General features: G+C 48.1%; 1 protein-coding gene across 2 annotated transcripts in view; it reads right to left on the minus strand.

The window, feature by feature from the left end:
• Positions 1-19,915, minus strand: part of LOC110257727 (uncharacterized) — a 375,658-nt gene that overhangs the window by 160,457 nt on the left and 195,286 nt on the right. The window lies entirely within an intron of this gene.

The following is a 19,915-nucleotide window of genomic DNA, read 5'->3' on the forward strand; positions in this document are numbered from 1 at the left end:
GTCCCGAATGCACCATGTGTTTGTCCCCTTGTCCCTGGCACTTGCATGCGTCCCTCTAGTCCGGATTCCCTTCCTGCCCCCTCTGCATCTGGCATTTTGACCCGTCACCTCCCTTGGTGGTCCTGAGACATCAGATCAGACATTCCCCGACGCCTTGCCTTGCCAACCTGGGAGAAACAATCAGCCCCCTACAGAACCACAGCTCTCCGTCCTTTCATACCATGCCCAGGTCCACCCTTCACGTGAGGGCTGCGTGCGGGCCAGTCCCGCTGACCCACTGACCCACTGAGCATCAGCAGTTAAACCCCCTCCCAGCAGGGAGCACAGCAGTGGCATCTCGGGTCCCTCAGTGCTTAGCACAGAGCAGACCCTCCACGACCCTTTGCTGGACTTAGTGACGAAGCTCTGTTAGTCTCGCCCCGGGTTAACTACAATCCTCTGTAAACGCTCGGCCCTAGGGCTCAGCGGGAAAGGACGACTAAAGCACGGGCTTTTTACAAATTGCTCATTCTGTTCCCCAAGCTCACGCCACATCAACGATCTATAATAAGCTGTCAGTAAAGTGTGGATCACACGAATAGTTGAACGAATAAGCATTTTAGTCTTCATGGGAGTCAAACAGGTGTAACAAGAGGCAGGAGTTCATGCTACACTAATCAATCATCACACTGCTACACAAGACGCCTGGTCTCCAAACAGGCCCGTCTACAAACGTGTCCCCAGGCCACATGGCACAAACCTAGAAGGTGACAGGAAATGTCTAGATCTTTCAGAGGAGGTGACACTGTCACCATACCCAGTTAGGTGGACTCACGTCGCTGAGCAGGCTACAGACCAGTTCACATTATCAAGCTTGCAGGGAAGCACATGGGATGGACTGGAAAGCAATAGACAAGGCAAATGACCAGACCCATTCCTTCAGCACGGAGAGTCTGAGAAGCATGGTCTTACTGAAGAGCTCCCAGCGGGAAAAGCCCAGCAGTGCCCCCTGCCCCTCCCCCGGGAAACACTGCTTCTCCCTGTAGCCTCGCCTGTCCCCATCCCTCCCGAGGGCTAAGAGGCTTTAGAGAAAGACTTATATCACCTCACTGTTACGTGGGAGACAAGCCATGGGCACAGTCAACCCAGGCGTCATGGAAAGGAAGTGAGTGAGAACCAGTGATGGCGGAGAGACCTGCCGAGAAACATGTGTTCTCCTTCGTCTGTTCGCTAAAAAAGCAGGAGGCGAGACTGCAAACAGCCTTCACTCATCCATCGCTACTACGGGCCGGGGCAGGGAACTAGAATGCAGCACCAAGACGGGACTCGGGAGGAACGGGGCAGGAGGGAAGGAGTGAGAATAGCATCGTCATCATAATGGGCATTCCTGAAGCTGCACGAGGCACCAGCCCCAGGGCTGAGGGCCGCCTTCTGGTCCAGGACGTCACTCAACACGCAGCCCTCCCCCGCCGTATACGGTGAGCAAGCCGCCTTGCTCCTCCAAGCCTGATGAGGCTTTTTTTAAAGTGGAGGGTAAGGCAAGCTAACTCCCAATGCTGCCCCTTATCCCTGAGTCTTAGAACTGATGAGAAAACCTAATAAAAGTCCATTGGGAGCACATACAGAAAAGCTATAGAAATACTGTCTGTATTTCAGGCACTTATCTGTGCCGGGATATATGGAAACATAAGCGTAGTCATAAAGGTAAGTCTGAACATCAATACACAGAAATAGACATCAAGGGTTCAAAGCATCAAAATCGATAACATTCTAGAAATAATTTCTATGAAGGATATTATGTTCTGACCCAAATCTATTTCATCTGTTAATTGCATTACTGAATAAAGCTCTAGAAAGGAGATATATGGCTGACGGATGGGTGGATGGGTCAATGCTAGCTAGCTAGCTAGATAATGGTCATAGACTAGTATAATCTTGACAAATGGCTCTATGATGGAAACTTGATTAACCACTACTTTGAAGGAAAAGCCAGCCTAGAATCCACCAAAATCAATACGATATCTATGTAACGAGCAATGCTGAAGACAAAGATGTCATTTAAAATGAAAAGAGAAAGATATCCAAATTTAAAATAAAATATTCTTCATAGATAACTGAAATGCATGTGCTTTCGTTTTCAAAAATTAAACTGACGCCAACCATGATAAGATCTAAATCCTCAGCAAGGCTCAGAAACCTGAGAGACACGTGGGTTCCATCAACCAAAGAGGTGTAAGCTGGGGCAAGGAGAGTGCCTGCAAACAGATTTATTAAGAAACAAAGTTGTCCAGCTTCCTCTGTCATGAGAATTCCTAAGAGCCTCTAACATTAGGGGAAATCCATGTCCATTCGCTAAAACATCTGCAGGGCACCTGATCAGCCCTGTGTCCCCACTGTGTCCACTCCCTCCCCCCACTGTGTATACTGTAAGAGGAAACTGGTGTTTTATCTACATCCCATCCCTCTTCCCAAAGGAATTGAAAAATGGGTGGAGAGCTACTAAAGAGAAAGCCACATCTTTTCATTGTTATCCTTATCTGCGACGTGGCCTTTGCCATGGTCACTACAATAGTGTAGGAGGCCTCTTGGCAAAGCAAAAGGGAACCCCAGACATGACAGTAGACTGAGCTGGCACAGAAGCAGCCACTCTTTCTGCAAAGATAGTACAAATATCTGCCCGTCCCACTCAGAGGAGCAGCGGGAACTGGATGGGGTGCCCAGGCGTCAGTCGTGAAGACGTGACCAAGGTTCCAGTCGTCAGCAGGTCACGAGACGACTGCGGAGGGTTTGTGGATTATGGGTTCTGTGGTCTGGGCTTCTAATGCTTCCAAGACAACAGGAGGCATGGCCTTGAGGCTACAGACAATGACGAAGCTGGCACTGGCGTCTCAGGGGAAAGCCAAGTCTAGATATCTGGCCCTCCCCTGGAAGAGAGACGAGGAAAAACACCCACTGGCAGAGGGACGAGCAGGTTTGCCATGTCTCCAGCCTGTGTCAAGCAGGAGAAACAGTCATCTCAACACACGGGAAACCTAGGCTTTGCTACATTGAGTGTTTAGGCTCTCTGCATCTATAGGTTTGGAACCTGAAACCAAAACATTCACATAAAACCTCAAAGGGGATTCACAGAGGCAAATATAATACAGCTCAGAAGGGCACCTTCACCGCCCAGAGAGGGAACTCAGAACTGCCTTTAAACATTTGTTTTAAAATCTACCTGAAGGTGAGCTAAAATAATGAATAGAACGTGCCTCAGGAAAGCAAGCGAGAGGGCAGACAAAAGTTGCCAACAGGAGAGCCCAAGGACACAAAATAACTATGCCACCTGAAACAGCGACAGGCGAGCAACAGAATCAAAAAACAGAACAAGAGGAGCTCCCCTTGTCGCTCAGCAGGTTATGAACCCGACTACCGTCCATGAGGACGCGGGTTCGATCCCTGGCCCCCTCAGTGGGTTAAGGATCTGGCATTACCACAAGCTGCAGTGTGGGTTGCAGATGCATCTCAGATCTGGTAGTGCTATGGCTAAGGTGTAGGCCAGCAGCTGCAGCCCCAATTCAACCCCTAGCCTGGGAACTTCCACATGCTGAGGTACAGCCCTAAAAAGAAAAACAAATTAAAAAAAGAGAGTAGAACAAAAATACAACAAGGCACGGCTGTTTAAAGACACACTGAGAGAAACACTACAGAGTTTGCGAAGGAACACCCATAAATGCATGTATGTTCACGAATAAAAACTCGGTTGAGGGGTCAGGGGGTGGAGAGGCTCCAGTTTTCAGCCACACACGTTAGGCTTGAGCCTCGAGCCTCCACTGACGACAAGGAAAGGGCAGAGCGGCTTAGTACCCACCGCAGGGAAGGGCTCTGAAGCCAGTGGGGGCCTCCCTGGTGGATTTCAGATGAACGCCTGTGACCAGAGAACACAGATATCAGACACCAAGGCCGTCTTGCCCTGGCATCGCTGTGAGACGGGAACTCACACCCCCAGCCTTTCGTTGCCAGGCCGGGGAACGCTGCATGAAGATGACAGAAATCGGAAGGGCTCAGGGGGAACCCTGCCCCGGCAACTCGTCTTCCAAACGGCTTCCCCTTCCAAGGCGCACAGCGAGCAGAGCAGATGGGCACGACCCCCTGCCCCCAGCCCAGGGACTTCCACCTGAGCAGAAAAAAAGAAGGAAGCAAAGCGAAGGGAAAGGCAGGAATGCGGATGCTGTGGCCCACAGCCCACCCCCACTAACTCACGGAGGAGGGAGATAAGGGTACCTGCCGTCACGTCGTCTGTTCAATATTGTTCTGGAATGTTTTTAAAATTATATACAGATACAGATATATGTATGTATTTATACATAGGTATAGATACAGATATTACATATACATATACACAGATATAGATATTTTATATATATACAGACATAGATAACATAAATATATCCAGATACAGATATGGACATTTTACATGTATGTATACATATATATCAGCCATACCCAGACATACACGTATATACCTGGATATATACATATATATCTCTGGATATATACATATATATGTGTACACACATATATAATATATAAAATACATTTAGATAAATATAGAGAAAACTATGCACACATAAAACTAGATACATGTTTTAATGGAAGACATTTTCATCATTTGCAGATGATACCTGTCAAATCACAAAAATATTCACTGAATCTACAGACCACCTCTTGGAACTAATAAGAGAGTTTGGCAAGGTTTCTGGATACAAGACAAAACGGAAACCTGGAAAGGTACCATATGCCAGCAAAAATCAGTTGGAAAAAATTATTAACAATCCCAATCACAACAGCAGCCCACAGTACATTACCTAGTCATAAATCGAACCAAGGAAGTGCAAGATCTATGTGGAGAGAACGATGAGGACATAAAAGGAGACCCGGCAATCTCCCTCCTAAATACTCCACCCTCGAGAGATGAAGACCTACGCATATGCATACAGCAGCTCTATTCACGGTCACCCAGACCTGGAAAGAACAGGTGTGTCCGTCTGTTGAGTGAATAAGCAAAATAGGGCACATCTCTACAATGGAATACTCATCGGTGGTCAACCGCAACGAACTAGTGAGGCACACAGCAACCTGGATGACCCTCAAGGCACTGTGAGGGAAAGAAGGCGCGTGAAGAGGTTCCATGCTGCATGGCCTCATTTACAGGCATCCTCCGAGGGAGAACCATCCTGCTGGTCAGCAGGTCGGTGGTTGCAGGCGAGGTTGTTACTTACTGCAAAGGGCTAGCGGGAGGGCGTCTGGGGCAGGATGAGACTGTTTTATAACCTGGTCTGGGCGGCAATCACCTGAATTGATGTACGTCTTACAATTACAAGAACTGTGCAGAATAAAAGGTCATTTGTGGGGGAGGTGTCTTTTTAGTGCTGCACATGCAGCATATGAAGGTTCCCAGGTTAGAGGTCGAACTGGAGCTGTGGCTGCTGGCCTACGCCACAGCCTCAGCAACGCCAGATCCGAGCCACATCTGCGACCCACACCACAGCCCACAGCAACACCGGATCCTGAACCCACGGAGCCAAGCCAGGGATTGAACTCACATCCTCATGGATACTAGTCAGATTCGTTTCCGCTGAGCCAAGACAGGAACTCCAGGGTCAATTGTACTGTGTGTTAACTGAGAAAATAACATTTAAAGCCAAAAGAACATTTTTTAAGAGGAAGACCTCAAAAAACTGGACCTGATGTGATGGGAAGATAATTCAACATGGTAAAGATGTTATTCTCTCCACAGTAACCCATGGATTTCACGAACACCAGCAGAGTTTTATCAAATTTGTCAAAATGATAATAAAATGCTGAAGGAAAAATAAAGGCCTCCATGTAGGCAGTTGGAGACAACATGAAAGGAAGGAGGAAGGACATGCCCACGTGCCCACTGCCTACCAAGAATTCTTATAAATCTCTACTAATAAGAACAATGAGGACGTGGTACAGGGATAAACATATCCTAAAGTGCCCCTCCTGTGACACACTTATACCAGGAGTTGTATGGATGGGTATTCATTTACCTAAATAGATTAGATAAGTGGGTCGGTTGGTAGGTATATAGATGAATAGATCAATCAATCGATTGATCCGATTGATTTCTATTTACCTCGTCCCTTACTCCAGGCACAAAAATTAATCCCAGCTGCATTCAAGTTCTAAATACAAAAAGAAAAACTTGAAAAGGGGATATAAGAAAATTGCACAGGAGTTCCCATCATGGCACATTGGAAACAAATCCCACTAGTATCCATGAGGATGCCAGTTTGATCCCTGGCCTCGCTCAGTGGGTTAAGGATCTGGCGTTGCCATGAGCTGTGGTGTAGGCCAGCAACCGTAGCTCTGAATGGACCCCTAGCCTGGGAACCTCTATATGTCGCGGGTGAAGACATAAAAAGCACAAATCAAATTTTTTTAAAAAATAAGCAGAGGATATGAAAAGGTATGCTCCCTCGGAGTTCCCGTCGTGGCTCAGTGGTTAACAAATCCAACAAGGAACCATGAGGTTGTAGGTTCAATCCCTGGCCTTGCTCAGTGGGTTGAGGATCTGGCGTTGCTGTGAGCTGTGGTGTAGGTCACAGATGCGGCTCAGATCCCACGTTGCTGTGGCTCTGGCATAGGCCTGGTGGCTACAGCTCCAATTCAACCCCTAGCCTGGGAACCTCCATATGCCGTGGGAGTGGCCCAAGAAATGGCAAAAAGACAAAAAAAAGAAGAAAGAAAGAAAAGGTATGCTCCAAAGAGCCATGAGTATAATAAAATCAAAGCAATAAAATTCTATTTCACGTCCATCAAATATGCAAAAAATGTTAAGTTTGGCATACAAAGTGCTGGCAAGGATGGGGGAAATGGATTTTTTCATAGATTTTTTTTTTTTAAGAGCAGTTTTAGGTTAACAGAAAAATTTCAGAAAGCATAGAGAGTTCCCACCTACTAAACCACCTCCACAATTAACATCCTGCCTCAGTGTGGTACTTTTGTTGCAACTGACAAAGCAATACTGATACAATATTGTTAACTGAATTCCACAGTTTGCCTTAGAGTCACTCTTTGTGCTGTATATTTTGTGAGTTTTGACACATGCATCACGACGTGTATCCACATGATAGGAGCATACAGAGTAGTTTCTGCTTTAAAATGCTCTGTGCTCCACCTGCTCTTCCCCCGCCCCCGCCAAGCCCCTGGCAACCACGGATCTTCTGTCTCCATAGTTTTGCCTTCTCCAGAATGTCAGGAAGTTGGAACCACACAGTCTTTACAGATGGGCTTCTCTCCATGGCAATGCAGGTGCGCTTCTTCCATGTCTTTCCGTGGCTTCGTAGCTCACGCCTCTATACCGCTGAATAATACGCTACTGTGTGGATGGACCACAGTTTATTTATCTGTTCACCCACTGAAGGGCAGCTTGGTTGCCATGAGTTTTGGGTAATTATGAACAGGTGGACTTTTCATACACTGTTGGCAGGAAGGCAGCATGCTACAACTACTTTGGAGGAAAGCTGGCAACATCTAATGATGCTGAAGATGCGTGCACACAGAACTCAGAACTTCTGTTCCTGGGGACACATCACAGCGCAACTCTTGCAAGGAAGCACAAAGAAAAGGTTCACTAGGAGTTCCCGTGGTGGTGCAGTGGGAACAAATCTGACTAGGAACTAGGAGGTTGCAGGTTCGATCCCTGGCCTCGCTCCGTGGGTTAAGGATCCGGCATTGCCACAAACTGTGGTGTAGGTCACACACATGGCTCGGATCTGGCATTGCTGTGGCTGTGGTGTACGCCAGCAGCTATAGCTCCAATTGGACCCCGAGCCTGGGAACCTCCTATATGCCAAGGGTGCAGCCCTAAAAAGCAAAAAAAAAAAAAAAGAAGAAGAAGGTTCACTAAACACTCTCCATAACAGAGAGAACCGCAAACACACTCAGAGTGTGCCAATAAGAGAACTGTAATGGGAGACAGTTCTCCATAGGTCTTGCTCATTCTTCTGCCCGTCCTGCCAGCAGGAGCCCTGATGGCTTTGGTCTGGAGTGTCTTCTCAGGAGTGTCTGTACCAAGAACAGCCTCAGCAGACAGAACTCCCGTCTCCCTCTGGAGCAATGCACCACAGGCTTCCTGCCCACTGTGAAAGATTTGGGTCTCCGAAGCCCAGGGCCCCCCACTGTTACAGAGGCCCACCCCACATGCAGCATCCATGTGGCTCCCCCTTCTTGTGTGTGTGAGGAATAAAACCTTTACCTGACCCAGGAGACTCGAACACGTGACAGCTGACCTGTTAGCACGAAAGTAGGGTCACACCTCAGACCCTCCTCGGCTCTTGACCACTGGATGAATAGAATTGTGAAATATTTACACAGTAGGCTGCTGTGTGACAGTATACATAAATTAAAATGGCAGGTCTCCATGGGGATAAATCTCAATCTCTGTTTAGGAGAACTTAAGTAAACCACAAAAATACCTCCCGCATTTTTGTAAAATAGGTGCTGCTTTTGGAGACACTCGGATGTGTCCAACACACACGGGAATGTACACAGCATCTTCAGGGTCATGGTTACCTCGGGAGAAGCAGGGTCAGAATTGAACCAGGAAGGTTTTTAATCTGATGCAAATATGTCAAAATGTGGACATTTGTTCATTTTTGCAGTGGGGTCTCGGGGTTTTCTATACAGGTCTACAATTCTTACCCGCAATTCTGAAAAGTTTGTTTTTAACTTTCACACTGAAATTTACCTGGCGCCAAAAACCTAAGATGCAGTGAGGGTGGCTGTGACAGTCTTTACTGGCTGCGTGCTGTGCAAACCTGTGCACTTCACGTCAGAGATCTGCATGTCTCTGGTAATGGTGTGTTTCCCCGGCCCCCGCTGGTGGTGTCGGATTTGCAACAGCTTCTGCCCATTTCGAAAATCTAGAAAAGCGAGTTCTTTGTGTGTGTGTCTTATTGTTAGGGCCACGCCCATGGCATATGGAGGCTCCCAGACTAGGGGTCAAATCGGAGCTGTAGCTGCCCGCCTACACCACAGCCACAGCAATGCCAGATCCAAGCCACATCTACAACCTACACCACAGCTCATGACAACACCAGATCCTTAACCCACCGAGTGAGGTCAGGGATCGAACCTGCGTCCCCATGGATGCTAGTCATATTTGTTTCCGCTGAGCCACAATGGGAACTCCCTAGAAAAGTGAATTCTAAAAGCTCCTAGCCTCCAGGACTTGGGGTAAGAGTTTTAATCTTGAAATATTCTCTTTCAAGTGTATATGTGTATTTATTTCATGATTTACAGATATTAAAATAAGAGGGGGAAACTAGCACTTTTGAATATGTAAAACCAAATGTGCATTACATAACATACATGATTCTTTGCTCAAAACAGAGCACCAGCCTGGGCGCAGGGCCTCAGGAAGACCTCGTCAGGTCAGCCCAGTGTCCACCCCTCGTCTCCCAGCGGCGGGCAGAGTCTGTCCCTTGTACACAGCACGGAGAGGACCATTCTGGAAATGCCAGCCTCTGGTTTTCCTAATTATGAGAGCATGTTCTAGAAAACAATGACCTGACTTATTTTTAAATGTGCAAGAGAGGGCCATACAAGATTCTTCCTGTAACTGTGAAAGAACTAATACTTATTGTTGGTGGCGTCGTTGCCCCTAAGATTCCTGCGCGGGGTTTGGAATCATGGCTGATCTGAGAGCACCAGCTTCCTGGGTGGGTAACACACCTGAGCCCCTGCATCCTGGCGCAGCATGTCTCTCAGGCAGATTTCAGCTGCTCTGCACCTCTCCAGTCTCCGGAGCCAGCCCCCGGAGACAACGCTCCACTCTGCACAGGCCCTGAGCTGCTCCACGCAGCTCCTCCTGCCTCCTCTCGGCCCCAGGCTGGGCCCCCTGCCTTCTCTTGAGGCCAAGGTATGGGACAGCTTAGGGGTCAGCTCACAACCCACACAGGTGACGCAGAGATGCAGCAAAGTGGCTGCCCCACGGGAGCACACGTTTGACGGGGCGGGGTTGGAGCCCCTGGACAAATGCTTCTTCTCCCCTTCTCACCCCGTCTGGATAGTCTTGAAAAACAACCCCGATGACTCCACAGACAGTCTCAGGGAAGGAAGTAGCTCATTCCCAGTGGTGCTGGCCAGGGTGATACATCATTCCCTTTTTTTTTTTTTTTTGTCTTTTTGCTTTTTCTAGAGCCGCTTCCCGCAGCATATGGAGGTTCTCGGGTTAGGGGTCCAATCAGAGCTGTGGCTGCTGGCGTACGGCAGAGCCACAGCAACACGGGATCCAAGCCGCATCTGCGACCTACACCACAGCCTACGGCAACACCAGATCCTTAACCCACTGAGTGAGTCCAGGGATTGAACCTGAAACCTCATGGTCCCTAGTTGTGTTCGTTAACCGCTGAGCCACGACTCCTGACACATCATACCTGAATCCGAATCCTTCCCTCCATCCTTGTCCAACCCATCTGATCTCTGCCTCCTGCCTGTGGGGAAGACTCTCCACAGGTAAGCGCCCTGCAAAAGCCTCTATCTCACACTCATCCGCTGGGAAATGCAGCCACAACGGTCTTCATACCACCCTCACCTCACTAGGTGTAGGCACTGGGGGAAGAGAAGGTTCCTTTACAACTAAAAAAACCCCACAAGTTATCTCAGAAAATTGAGATTTGGGTTGCGCTCTCCTTTTGTGTGTCATATCCTACCCAGGGCAGTGCAGGGTCTCCCCCCCAAGACCCCATCGTCTTCCAAAGCACTCACCGGAGTTGCCCCCGTTGCACCTGACTTACAGACCTGTCCAGTCATGAAAACACTCCTGTGGAGTCTGGACTCTTTGGGAGGGCTCTGTTTGATGTGTGCCTTTCAAGCCCTGTGTTTAACTACACTGCGCTACATACTTGAACGTTGCTAAGAGAGGAAATCCTCCGTGGTCTCACCATCAAAAAGCAATGGCACGTAGGTGACGGGATGGAGGTGTCAGCTGAGCCCACAGCGATCGTCACACTGCAATATGTATGCGTACACATCCATTTATGTTTGGACTCCTTAAACACACACAGTGATATGTGTCAATTAGACATCAATACAGCGGGACAAAAGAATCATGCACGCCCGTCCCTGGCGGGAGGGTTTTATCAGAGGGAGCTCCTGCTTTGCACCCCTGCCCTGGTGAGGAGCTTGTGTTTATGCATCCAGATGTAACCAACAACTCGCACAAGAGCCCAAGAGCTCACACACTGGCACCTCGGCTTCGCTTCTGTGACCCAGAAGCAGAGATTAAGCAATTGAGCTGCTGGAGGAGCGCAGCCTCTGGCCGGGACGCCCTCCCGTGCTGCTCTGAACACCTTCCTGCACACCACCGAGTTCAAACGGAGGAAACGAAGCCGCTCTCGCCGGCCCCTCTGACCTACCCTGTCGGCACCAATTTTAACTCTTCTTCCTGCCCTCAGCCATGTTCTGTGAAGCAATAAATAGGCCTAAATGTCTTTTCGGGACATTTTTATTGCGGCACATTTTTCCTGCCTCTTGCCATCTTCTTATGTTATCTCACCAAATGCCAGCGAAACATGAAACAGATGTTCCGAACAGGAGACGCCAGAGAGGGGTTCCCGTCACGGCAGCTACGAAAGAAAGCCCAGAGCTCCGCTTGGCCCGTCTCTCGTCCGATGTGGAGCCCGGCACGTTCAGGGCAGCGAGAGCCTCGGGGGCAAGATGCAGGGCTAAGTTTACCTCTGCGGAGTATTGTGGAATGGCAAAAAAAAAAAAAAAAAAAAAAAAAATGCCTTGGCAGCTAAATGAAAAAAGGAAACTAGAGGCCCCATGCCTCTAATTACAAATGCTTTGAGATACTTTCCAAATGTCTTTGTGAAAATGGGGGGGAAAAAGATTTGTAAAAGTGTTGTTTGGAATTAAGTATATGTTTTTGCAAACAAATATATTTTTCTTGGATGGCATGGCTAGGTTACATTTCAATGGAGTTTTCTCTTGGAGAAACTGACTCTGCATTTCCCACTGCACACACACACAAAATATCACCTTATAACATGTGAGGAAGAAGAATGGGAATGAGAATAAAAATAAGGAGCAGAAAATAGGAATTTATAAAGTCCTGGTTGTTCGTTTAAATACATTTAAAGACAGAGTTACTGCATTGTCTCTTATCTCTGTGTGTTCTAGGTCTGTGCTTAGAAATATAAACATGAATAATGAACAAAATCATTCTCAGGCTTTCAGTTCAAAAAAGGAGACTTTGCAAATATGTTATACTGTTTCTCTCTTATGGCTTTTTTTCTTTTCTTTTTAGGGCCGCACCTGCGGCATATGGAGGTTCCCAGGCTAGGGGTCTAATCAGAGCTGCAGCTGCCAGCCTACACCACAGCCACAGCAACTAGGGATCCGAGCCATGTCTGTGACCTACACCACAGCTCATGGCAACGCCGGATCCTGAACCCACTGAGTGAGGCCAGAGATCGAACCTGAATCCTCATGGATACTATACTAGTCGGATTCGTCACCTTACGGCTCCTTTTTTTTTTTTTTTTTTTTTGTCTTTTTGTCTTTTCTAGGGCCGCTCCCACAGCATACGGAGGTTCCCAGTTCAGGGGCCCAATCGGAGCTGTAGCCGCTGGCCTACGCCAGAGCCACAGCAACATGGGACTGAGCTGTGTCTGCGACCTACACCATAGCTCATGGCAACGCTGGATCCTTAACCCACTGAGCAAGGCCAGGGATTGAACCTGAAACCTCATGGTTCCTAGTCAGATTCATTAACCACTGAGCCACAGCGGGAACTCCTCTTATGCCTTTTTAAATTGATGGTAAAAGAGTGATTAAAATAACAAATCCATGTTAACAAAAACTTTACGGTATGAAGTTATTAATGGATGTGCAATTTCAAGAAGATTCTAGAACAGGATTTCTCAACCACAGCACTACGGACATTTGGGGCTGGATGTCTCTGCGGTGGCGCTGCCCTATGCAGTTTAGGAGGTTTCGTATCAGCTCCAACCTCTACCCACTAGATGCCAGGGGCATCTTCCCCTCACCCCCAATTAAAATAATGCCAACATCTCCAGACACTGTCAAGTGTCCCCCCGGGGGGGGGCACCATTGCCCTGAATCAACCGTGGGTCTAAAGAGAGAGCAAACACAGGAAAGTTTAGTCCCATTCAGAAGTTCTCAGGCCAGGGATCGAACCTGCAGCACAGCAGCCACCCAAGCCACAGCAGTGACAATGCCAGATCCTGAACCCACTGAGCTAACAGCAAACTCCCCAGATTCCTGTTTCAAATAGGTCGTTGGACCGGAAAGTCTTGAAGATATCTCCCAATATCCATTCCCTTGATTTAGAAATGCTAAATTAACTAGCAGAATTTTTATGATTTGGTAAGAATCTCAAAGAGTAATGACATGTTTACAATGAACCAACACAGCCCCTAACAACCACCCCCCCGCCCCCAGTTCATAGGCCTACTCTTATTGCTGCTTTCACTACTTGGTGATGACTCTGTACCTGAAACGATGGTTTTAGCAGCTGAGCAGAAGAGACTGCAGCCTGGAAGATTTATAGAGGGCCCGACAGCAGAGGAGACAGTCCAGCCCTATGTCACAGCACCAGAGACACACCTGACAAGGATGCTACAGGGCAAGTGAAGATCCGAGCAGTGTTGGGAAGGCATGGCAGACCCCGGGACCAGGCGCAGGCTGCAGGTGCCACAGCAGAATAAGCGCACACACATGCGTACGCACACACACTCTCTCAAGTGCACACACGCACCCTGACACACACCCTCATTTACATAGGCACACACAGACCTGTGCACACTCACTGTCATGCACACACACACACACACAAACACTACAGGCAGAAGAGCATGCAGCCAAATGTATCCATCCCTGAGGAGAGTGTGTTCTTCCCGCAAAATTAAACCAAGAACCCTGCCATCGAGGATAAGTGTCACAACTCCAGCACCGGAACACCTGCCAACTGAAACTGGAGCTGCCCATCAGTAAGTCCCTTCCCTGGGCAGGGAGCCCTCAGCCTCCTTGCTACTGAGTGGTGGGTTGAGCGAGAATCGTGAGGCAAGGGAGGAAAGCCTGGAATATGAAAAAGGAAGACGAAGATAAAGGGAAAAATGGAATACACCAGAAACGAAGATAAACGGGGAGGGGGGATTAAAAAGAAAAAAAAAAAGAAAAATTAACAGGCTCAGACACATTTAAGAAAACATTTCGCTCAAAACACAAATCAAAGATCCTCCTAATAAGAAAGAACTTTTTAAAATTGGGAAAGAAGAGGACACTGGGAAATTCAGAACCTGAGAACCAAAATGATAAGAGGAATCCAGAAGATGAAACTAATAGGAGTTCCTAACAAATAAGAGGAAACAGAAGAGGATGCTTTCAAGGAAATATTTTTTGTAAGCTTCCCAGAACTGAACGAAAGCAAGTGTGCCCACAGCACAGGAGTCTGAGACTTAGTGAAGAGGTGACGAAACCATCTTTTCCCTGACACATCTTTAAAAAATGCCAGAAGCAATGGTCTAACATGGCATGTTAAAAACAAGACACCGTATCTTCCAAGTTCTGATGTTGAAAAAAAAACAACAACAAAAAATACCCTAAAATTCTGTGCAGTCAAACCAGTAATGAAGCATAAAGACCAAATAAACATTCAGACTTGCAAGAACAGTCTGTGTCCCATGCAAGCCTCTTAAGAAAGGATCTGTCAGGAAATCAAGAAGAAAAAAAATTCAGATCCAAGAAACAACAGCGTCTACTCGGAAGAGCCAAGAAAGGAAGTCCCAGGTGGACAGCTGCGACTTTCGTCCGAACGAGCAGTCAGCAGGTTGAGGCAGGAGCATCCAGTGAAGTCTTAAGGAACAGAAAGAGGATGCTGCACACTTGAGGGACCAGCCGGGGACGGGGTGAGGTCTGAAAGGCCAGCGAAGGCGCTGCAGGACGGGTAAAGGCGGGGAGAACAGCAACGCGGGGGACCCTCCCCACTGTAACCGGCAGGGCTGAGCCAAGCTGGGGTGGAGAGGACACCGTCACCGGGGGGAGAGAGGGCAGTTTTGCTACTAGGTTCTAATGGCTGCGCTCATGTCTGCTCCATGCAAGAGCGGTGGGGTCTCCAGCAGCAGGAAAGATGTTCAAAGCAGGAACCAGAGAGAAATGAAGTTGGCTTCTAAGACCAGCACATTCAAGAGCGACCCTGTTACAAACCTTAAAAACAGGAGTTCCCGTCGTGACGCAGTGGTTAACGAATCCGACTAGGAACCATGAGGTTGCGGGTTCGATCCCTGGCCTTGCTCAGTGGGTTAACGATCCGGCGTTGCCGTGAGCTGTGGTGTAGGTTGCAGACGCAGCTCGGATCTAGCGTTGCTGTGGCTCTGGTGTAGACTGGCGGCTACAGCTCCGATTCCACCCCTAGCCTGGGAACCTCCATATGCCGCGGGAGCAGCCCAAGAAATAGCAAAAAAAGACAAAAAAAAACCAAAACAAAACAAAAAATGGTTCTGCTCCTTCATCTTTCCCGAGCTTCTTGGCCTCCTCTTCACCATCAGGTCCTGGGATTCACATGACAGCATCTTGCGGAAACTGTGGTAAAGGCAGATTTTCTAGCCCCAGCCCGGAACAACTATGTAGGAGACGACATTGTTTGAAAACTGGATTCAACCCTTAGTAAATGCAAGCTTTTTAAGGTGCTGAGTCTTTGGTAATTGGTTAAGCAGGATGACATAACTAATAAAACAAGCCAATACGACCAGTATTTGGAAAGAGGGATATGAAGCAGTGAGTAGGCAGTAATGAAGTATTTTACTTTATCACATATATTATATTTATCTTACCCTCCGAGTAAGCCAGTGGTGCGTGTCTACATGTGCTCCATCCAGAGTGAGGATTCTAAAACCACTGTTTCAGGTACGGAGTCATCACCAAGTAGTAAAAGCAGCAAGACAAGTGGGCCTATGAACTGGGGCAGGGAAGGCAGGGATGGGGGGGGTGGTGTTAGGGGCTGTGTTGGTTCATTATAAACACGTCATTACTCTTTGAAATTCTGACCATATCGTAAAAATTCTGCTAGTTCATTGAGCATTCATACATCAAGGGAATCAACATTGGATGATATCTTCAAGGTATTCCGGTCTAAGAACCCAATCGAAACAGGAATCTGGGGAGTTGGCTGATAGCTCAGAGGGTTCAGGATCTGGCATTGTCACTGCTGTGGCTTGGGTCGCAGCTGTGGCTCGGGTTCAATCCCTGGCCTGAGAACTTCCACATGCTGTGGGCATGACCAGAAAAAAAAAAAAAAAAAAAAAGAGGAGTCTGTAGATTCTCGGTCTCTTCTTGCACATGACAGCGACTGGATCCTTATTCCAAGCCGCAGCCTGTTCTGTTGAAAGATGCGCTGGTTATTAGAACATGCCCTTACGCTGAATCCCAAAAGCAGGGTCCATCTGAGTTCCAAGCAGAAGCGCCCGCCGAGCCTTCGGAAGGGTGAGGAACACATCTCTCACTGCCAGACATCAGGGTCAAATCACAGACAATATCTGTCACCCGTCCTGCTAAAGAGTCTTCAGACTAAAAGCCCCACGACACTGGCTCTTCTCCAGAGGACATGATGTCCAGTTTCCTTCCAGCAGCCGCCACCGCCACCCTCAACATTTCTCAGTTTGGTAACGTCTGACTTGCACTGTGTGCTATTTTTAAACGCAGTAGCAAGTCTGGCATGCGCCTCCTGCCCCATTCCATTTCATCCAGTTTCTGCCAATTACATGAGGATTCAAAAAAATTTAACACGTACTTACATAAAGCACGCCTTAGGTGCCAGACTCTGAGCCTTTCACAAGTATTAAATCACTTATCTTCATAACAACCCCATGAAGTAGGTGCTAATATTATCAACATTTTACAGAGGCAGAGACTGACAAATGAGCGAAGTAACGCGCCCAGATCCCTTGGCAGCCAGGACTGAAATTTAACTGAGCGTGCCTGCTCGGGACCACATTCTCTCCCCTCCTCCTCTCTCTCTCTCTTTGTCTTTTTAGGGCCACAACCCAGGAGTACACAAGTTTCCAGACTAGGGGTCAAACCTGAGCCACAGCTGCCGGCCACAGCCACAGCCACGCCAGATCCAAGCTGTGTCTGTGACCTACACCACAGCTCACAGCAATGCCGGATCCTTAACCTGCTCAAGGAGACCAGGGATCGAACCTGCGTCCTCTCGGATACTACTCGGGTTTGTTCCCACTGAGCCCCAGTGGGAACTCCAGGACTATATTCTCTCAACAATGGCACCCAGCTGTCTCAGGGAGCTGTCTGAGTCCTGATTCTGCCACTCTGTGTGGGCACCACCCTTCCCACCTGTGTGTGACCTACAGAGCTGACAGGCAGGCCTTCGTGCGTGCCTCCACGATGGAAAGAAACGTTGAGAAGGACGAGACCAGCGCAGACTGTTTTTACGAGAACATATCTGAAGCAAAGCCACGAGGACCCAACCAACAGCCCAGCAGGGAGAAGGCTCCCTTCTTCTACAAGCCCGCAGGGACCCCCACGTCCTAGAGAGAACTGCACCGAGGTACGTGATGTGGGGAAACCCTAGACCAGCGTGGGGGATGCTCCCCACCCCTCCTGGGGACAGGTGGCAAAGACTGACGTCAGTTTTGGTTGCCACAACGGGGGCGGGGTGTGGGAGGCGTGCTTCTGTCACCCGCAGGGTACAGACCCAAGAGGCTACAACACACGGGACGGCACCCACCCCTAACAAAGAGCCATGCAGCTGAAAAGGTCAGCAGTGCTGAGGCTGAGGAACCCTGTCCTGGATCGCCCACTCATAAAGTCAAAAACAATAACACATGGTAAGTTTTGACATGGTGGACGCCCCGAGGAAAAGGTCCCTGTGACTTAGTGAGACACACCGTTCACGGAGATGCTGGCACGCTAGCAAGGTGGAGGATGGGGCGTCCGCACTCTCCCACCTCTCCCCGCCTCACTCGACAATCAGCAACAGTAAGACGTCCAGAGGCTGCTTTCCATTCTGAAGTGTCATCTACTGCAGCTCTATTATTGTTCAAACATGTAGAGTAAGCAGACTATTTTTAACACAGGCAGTTGCTCCAAAATGCTCAGCATTAATGACTAGTTACGAGCGTTACACAATTATCATTTCAAATCATTCTAATTCCTCAGGTTCACTTGTTTGCATGCTTATGACAATGCTTGCACAGGAACTAACTTCTGATTTCTTCTCCTTAAGAGATAAATTTCAAATGTTATTTCGACGATGTGTTTTCTTGGTATGTCTATACTTTCATAAATAGCACAAAGATGATTTATTTGTTTGCAAATGGAGCACTGAGCAGAATGTCACCAAGTAATTACTACTTTTAAATTATTTTGATGTTTATAATGTTCACAAGAAATCAAAACTAAGGTATCTAATTTCTACCACAGCAACTCAGGATCCAAGCCACGTCTGCAAACTACACCACAGCTCATGGCAACACTGAATCCTTAACCCACTGATCGAGGCCAGGGATGGAACCCACATCCTCAGGGATACTAGTTAGGTTGGTTACTGCTGAGCCACAAGGGAAACTCCCTAATTCCTACCACTGTTTATTAGCTAAAACAATGTAAATACTAGAGAGGGAAGGAAAGAATCCAGGCATCTTCCACTTTCCTACAACTGTCTGATACATAACCTAGATGAGTCAGAAATCCCCAAATGCCCTCTGCCGCCCAGGTCACAATTACAAGCCAACGGCCAGAGACCTCTGTGCTTTCTGATTCTCAGTGGCCAGAGGACACTGTCTGAAGAATCATTCTGTCGCATGGTGACTGCAAAAGGTCTCCAGAATTCTTTCAGAAAGTACTGTGGAACATTACAGAATCAAGATAATACCAACGTCTTTCCGTCAAAGACCAGACAGGAAAACAACAGCAGCTAATTATCGTTGGGGATTCTTGATTCATTGCAGCCTGGGAGACCACACACCTTGGGGCCTCCTCAGCATCTCTGTGAAGTGTTACCGTAGAAGGTGGGCCTGTGTTAAGAGACTTGAGGGAGGCGTCAAGAAAGTAAGGCTTTGCTTTGAACTGGATGCTGTAAGAAAGCAGAGGTAATTCCACCAGTGGGCATCTTGATAAAGTCATCTAGGAGGCAGCAAGGGAAGCTGTAATGAGTCAAGAGGAGCAATCAGTCCCATTACCCAAGAACGTGGGAGATGTGGTCATTTTGCGGTGTGGAGGATGTGTGCGTTTTTGTCCACGATCCAACTTGATCATGGAGCAGTCTTGCTTTTTTTTTTCCTTGACCACTGCGGTTTTAGATCAGCCTTGTCTGACACTGGTAATTCTGTGAAATGGTTCCTGTTCAGCAAGAGAACACCAGGACCTAGGTGCGAAAGCCAGGCTGGCCCCCGGCTGGTTTTCTGTCTCTCAGTGAGAACATGAACCCAGCCGCAAGGAAAGGGAGGTTTGGTCTCCTGTCGTCTAAATCCACAAAGAGCCTGCCTCTGCTGGTCAGCACGCAGCCAACCTCCACGCTGGGTCCAAGGAGAAGTGTCACTTTGGAGACCTATGTCAACAATTTACACTAACTCGGAGTTCCCAACATGGCTCATGACTAGAAGCCATGAGGACTCGGGTTCAAACCTTGGCCTCAATCAGTGGTTTAAGGATCTGTCCTTGTCGTGAGCGGTGGCATAGGTCACAGACGTGGCTCGGATCTGGCATTGCTGTGGTGCAGGCTGGCAGCTGTAGCTCCAATTTGACCCCTAGCTTGGAAACTTCCATATGCCGCAGGTGCCACCCCCCCAAAAAAAAAAAAAATTACACTAAATCCTTAATGTGATTCTTCCCTTCTAAAAGCCGAATTTCTCATCTTGCTCACCTCCTGGGGGGAGATGGGAAG

The sequence above is a fragment of the Sus scrofa genome, chromosome X, assembly GCF_054392235.1.
Source record: "Sus scrofa isolate SSC_HxYL_T2T_F1_AM1 chromosome X, Sscrofa_HxYL_maternal_Yorkshire_Landrace_v2.0, whole genome shotgun sequence".
Lineage (NCBI taxonomy): Eukaryota > Metazoa > Chordata > Mammalia > Artiodactyla > Suidae > Sus > Sus scrofa.